The following is a 6,000-nucleotide window of genomic DNA, read 5'->3' as shown; positions in this document are numbered from 1 at the left end:
GAGATTTGAGAGCTGCCGCCAGTGTCGATGAACTGTAAACAAAAACATGTGATCTCTCAGTGGAATTCATGTTGGGTACTGCCTCCTGCATGCTGCACTACCCATCACCTAAACCCTCAGCAGAGATTTTTATTTTGTTGTGAAAAGTCTGATCTGAGGATCTCCTTTCACTTGACAGAGGCAAACTCTGGAGAAAGTCCCGACCACATTGTGTGGACATCATCCAGAGTTCATGTCTGAATATGACTCTAGAGGGTTGATTTGAGCTTTCTTTACTCACACTTTTCTCTCAGCTTCACTCTGACTGGCACTATATGCAAGAATTAAAGCTAAGGAAAGCTATTAAATCAGGACACTTCCTGACTGTCAGCTCATATATCAACTGTTGCTGCCATCATTAATAACATCTTTACATCTATAAATATCACTCTTATTGTTTCATTATAACAACTAGTCTTTCAGAGCTGAAGCATGATGGTTACACAACTGTTCCTGCCCCCCCCCCCTCTTCTCTCTCTCTCTTCTCTCCCTTCTTTTCCACCCATCTCTCCTCTCCTCCCTCTTTTTCTCCGCTCATTGTGGGAACTGTGGGTTTCCTTCTAATTTTTAAGGTCTCGACCTTAATATGTTAAGTGCTGTGAGAATTTATATTATGATTTGGTGCAATACAAATAAAATTGAATTGAATATTTTCACGTTCAGTATTTAATGAACTTCAACTGCCCCATGGGATTAAGAAAGTGACCCTATATCACTGTACTGTAGCAGTACCGTATTAATTAAATCGAAGACAGCTTTCATATTAATGTCACACTGAATACTATCCCAGAGGAATAGTAGAAGATTATGATGTTATAAATGGTAAAAAATACTGTGAATTAATGTAAGAGGACTGTCATCTACTAAATACACAAATCTCTTTAGACTAATCTAAATATTGTAGGCAAATATATGTCTCTACAGCAAAAATGCAGATGCATTCTCCTATGAAATCTCATCCAGCCTTTGATTCTAGCGTTGTGAGATCAATCTGATGATTTGTTTCGTGCCTTTCACCACTGGGTGGCACTATGAGTTTGAGAAGAACAGAGTGAGAGGAGTGAGAGGAGAGCGAGAGCAGCAGAGGCTGATGCAACACAGCATAAGCGATCACTGCAACAAATGCAGATTAAAGCAGGGGAACAAAACCAGGGGAACAACACGAGAAGAAAGTGACAGCGCAAAAGAGGAGGAAGCAAGAAAACAGGACGCTTTGTCAAGATCTACCTTTGTGCGCTGCTTAGATGCCCTGCAAAGGAGAGACGACAGTGTGTGTGTGTGTGTGCTTCGTTCTCAATATAAAGTCTTAATTTTGCTCGCAGTGGATTGCCTGTGTTGACAGAATGATTGTTGGCAGTGAAAACACACATCTTCAGGATACCCCTGATTCCACTTGAAGTACTGCTGTCTTCTTGTACTGTCGCTCTGTAATCCCGCCAGTCTGTTGAAAAAAACCCTCAACTCAAACCTAAAGGGAGAAACTAGGCTGCTCCCCCTCAACATGTGAACTTGGCACATCTCTTATGTCACTCAAAGCTCCGCAGGGACGGGATGCAAGGAAAAGCTTTCTTTAATGAAATGTACAGGACAAAGCTCCGATACATCCTGCTTTGTGCTATGTGACAAGTGGCACGTCATGAGGAGATTTTGTTGCCTTATCCCCTGTAGGTTTCACTTATAGCAGTGAAACTATAAAACATTGCTTGTTAAACAATCTAGTGAATTTTTTTTATAGAAAATAAATTCTATTCAGCCTCTGCCAGCAAACAAATAAATTTGCAGGTATAAAAGTACAGGCTCAAACTAGTTTGTGGTTATAAATTATTCAAATTCAAGTGTGGAAAATATTTGAGCCATCCAGCCCCTATTTACGAGTATATCTGTGCATGGATATTGTTCACAACGTACACCTGCAGTGCTGTAGTAGCGTGGGTGCAATTGATAATCGAGTTCTCCTTTGTTTTGCAACCTATTTTTCTTTTTCTTTTCCTTCTTTCTTTTCTATTAGTTTTTATTTCCCCTCGGTTTGTTTCTTTGTTTTTCTGTCTTGTGTCTGTTACCCTTGTTATCCATATTACAAAAGGGTTGTCCCACTTGGCTTGGGTGCAAGCAAATTTATTAAGCAAAATACTTTGCAAACTGAAAACACTCTGTGTGCTATTTTTCTATATGTGTACAACATGTTGCTGCATTTCCTAATAAAGTTATATAATAGAATATAATATTGTAATAGAAATCATTTGAATTTGTAAAAAGAAAAAAAGGAAGTAAGAGATTGATTGTTACAGAACAGATTCAGATTTAAAATTAGTCAAAATTCAAGTTTCTCACAAGGATTTCTGCTCTGTATCTTTACATGAACCTTCACCAAAGCTCCACTCTTGTCAGTGTCTGTGTAACTTCACCATTGATGTAATTTGTCCAACCAAGAAACTAAACATTGGTACTGTATCAATATTACACACACACACACACACACACACACACACACACACACACACACACACACACACACACACACACACACACACACACACACACACACACACACACACACACACACACACACACACACACACACACACACATTTGTTAACTCTAGAGACCAGTCGGGACCTGACAGGTTGGACCAGGTTTGGACAACAATTTTGACATGATATTCAGGTTTAGTTATGTTGGCATGACATTATAAATGCCTGTGAAAACTTTGGGGGGACAAATACCATTAATGAATTTCCTCAAAATTAGATAGCATGTACAGATAGAGGGCCCTGAAACTGGAGCACTTAAAATGACTTAACTGACTGAAATAAAACAATGTTTTTAATGTTCCAGAAGTTGAGGATTTTTTTAACTGCCCTTGAAAAGACTCAGCTCTCTCCTCACGGAGCTTCAGCAGACACCCTGCTAGGATTTACATCTTTGCAGATTCACAAGCTTGGATATTCTCCTGGAGGAAAAATGTGAAAATCTGAGGGAGCAACGCAACCCAGACAGGGGTTATCCGAGTTGTGCATGCTGTGATGAGTTAACTTACATGTGCACCACGATACACGTTCACCTTTCCCATAGGAAGTCAGAGTAAGCCAGATAATTAGGAGCTAAGTGAGCAGTAGCCTTTGATTTCTTTTTTTGTGGGGTTAGAAAGTGAATTTGGAAATGTAGCCTCCAACCCCCATAACAAAATACAAAACAATTTGCATTGCATAAAATAAAGTAGGAAAATACTCTGCACCTCACTTGCAGTGATAATTTGATTGAGATATGCTCATAATCCACCCAATTCTACATGATAAAATCACATTATGAGTCCAGAATTTAAGCAGTATAACAGAGTGAATGACCGAGTTCTCACACTGAGGCTGGAAAAATGCTCAGATCTGCCAAGCTCCAAATGCTAAATCTTATTAGCAAAGAGCAGTGTAAGTAGCAGCTCTTCGTTTGGCTGCCATTGGGGATCTGTGTATATACTTGACTTCTACAAATTATTTTCATGAAATGCAATTGCAATCTTTCATTCATCTGTCTACTAATTCCACAAATGTCTCTCCTTTTGAACGTGGAACGTATATCTCCAGAACCAATACGTCTTAGACACTTTACACTTGGTATGTATATTGTTAGGCGCCCCAAGGAAGTGTGGTGTCAAATTTGGTGCAATTTCAACTCGCAATACGTTCAATATTAATAAACTTTGAACAAATAGGCAAAAAGCACCTTGCAGTCAGTGGGGGTGGGGCATCATTAAACAGGAAGTCCATGGACTGAGTTGAACATGTCTCCCTCAGATAATCTGCAGCAGTGGTTGGCAACTGGGGGCCCACGGGCCAGAACTACCCTGCCAGATCATTTCGATAATTTGTTTATTTTTATTCCCCCATATCAGACTGATACAGACATTTAGTCACTTCCTGTTTGGCAATTTATCTTCAAGGTATAAGCACAATGTTAGTTTTGTTGCTGCAATGCTTTATACCGAGCATAGAGCTTATATTTTGAAAAGTTGTGAACTTGGCTTTGAAGATTGTGTCAATTGTTTAACAGATCTCGGGAAATAGCTGACATGCAATGTATGAAAAAATAACGTTAGTTACTCTGTGAAAATGCTCATATATCTTCACACAGTGTATCGTCTTGTTTCTCCTCCTGGGAAGTGATTTAGAAACTGCTGTTGAACAGCTTTCTTTCGACACTGCTCCTGCTGATTGGAGCCTTGCGTTCTTAATTAGCAAATTGTGTATCTGAGATAAAGCTGCTTTTCCATCTCTCAGAGAACAAAGCTGGAGGTATTGATCTGATGGCGGGCCACTTTTATTCTGCCTGATCGTGCTTTGGAGACAACTGATCCAGTTCTTGCAAAGTGTTTGAGAGTTCCGTGCACTGCCCCCTCAGGAACCTTTACTTCCATCATGATTTGACACTGACAAAGTCCCTCTTTGCTCAGAATAACAATTTGACTTTTGACGCTTTCACTTAGTCTTGTGCTATTTTCCCCACTAACACATTGCTACTTTGTGAGGAATGATCTGCTGGAAGCTTGAGGCAAAGCCTCATTTATAACAGCTGAACGCCAGCTGCAAGTTGAGTTAGTTGAATGAGCCTCTGATGAGTTGATCAGTGTCATCTGAACAGAGATGAAACAGAGCCTATAAGTTACGTTGGTTATTGGCTCAAATTTGATTACATTTGACTTCTGACCTAGATATTGAGCAGAATCATCCAAATGTGTTCTTTATTTTACACAATATAACTTGTTCTCAAGAGTTTCTGAATCCTTAGACTGTCTGATTGGGATTCTACATTTATTAATGATTTTCAACACAGTCTCAGACATTTAGACCTCACTGTGGTTTGATCCGAGCTTCAACAGCATCATTATCATTAGGGAAAAGAGGGTTGAAGGTGTACAGTATATATTAAAGGTTTTAAACAAAGGAACTTTTATTTGATTGGACAATATACTGATCAACCAGTCTTAAAAACAAAGGGTTAAATACTCAGCACTCAGTGCTTGTAGCCTTGATTTACGAGTTATCAAAAAAATTTTGTCTGCTAATATCTCGTTGCAGTCCCTATGTCCCTAAAGTATGCTAACAGTATGCTAATCCTTTTTTGGGATTTTTTTTTATAAAACCTGTGAAAAATTCACCTGTCACATTTCAAACAAGATAATGTCATCATTCCTCTGTCTTCTACTATCCAGGGATAGGAGCAGTCTCAGTGATTCACTGCTTTTGTTTACATACAGCTCTAATCTTTTTAACATTTTTACCACTCCCTGCTGCTTTCTCAGTTAGTGCACGCACAGCAACAACATCAAAATAGTTATTACTGGCAATCTTATGTTCCTTCTTTAACCCGTGTTGTAAAACTGGTTTAAGAATAAAATGAAGAAAAAAAAAAAGTGTAACATAATCACAGCAGTCAAAAGAAAAGTGTAAAAGATTCAACAAACCCTTTCATAAAAATATGACTTTGTAATTTGAAGTTGTTTATCTGTCATTACCTGAAGAACGTAGGTGTTGAGGACATAATTTAAGTGATGCATTTGAGAATAGGAGGCGAGACTCTCACAATGCTGAGACATAAAAATGATTTCATTACAGAGTATATTTTTGACACACATTAACACATTTAATGGGGAGCTGGTGGTGCCACATAAAGAACAGGGCCCTCCCTCAGAGAACTGGCTGTGACAGACAAAGGATTGGTGGAGGATGGACAATAGTGGAGGACAGCTGGCCTGGTTGGACAGTGGTTGAAAGGGGCTTAGTTGGGGGCTCAGACTGGCTGATTTCCAGACAGACAGATGGTTGTGAATGAGATATTTGGAAACTTGCAAGTAAGTTGTAATAAAACGTGCCTTTATATCTGCCACATGGTTGTCTCTCCAGAGGCTTGGGGTTTGAAAGGATGCTTGCGCTCCAGCATCATTTATGATTATTGGCGAGAAGGACATAA

The sequence above is a fragment of the Hippoglossus stenolepis genome, chromosome 7 (assembly GCF_022539355.2).
Source record: "Hippoglossus stenolepis isolate QCI-W04-F060 chromosome 7, HSTE1.2, whole genome shotgun sequence".
Lineage (NCBI taxonomy): Eukaryota > Metazoa > Chordata > Actinopteri > Pleuronectiformes > Pleuronectidae > Hippoglossus > Hippoglossus stenolepis.
The sequence above is the reverse complement of the archived record's forward strand: the minus strand, read 5'-3'. Positions refer to the sequence as shown.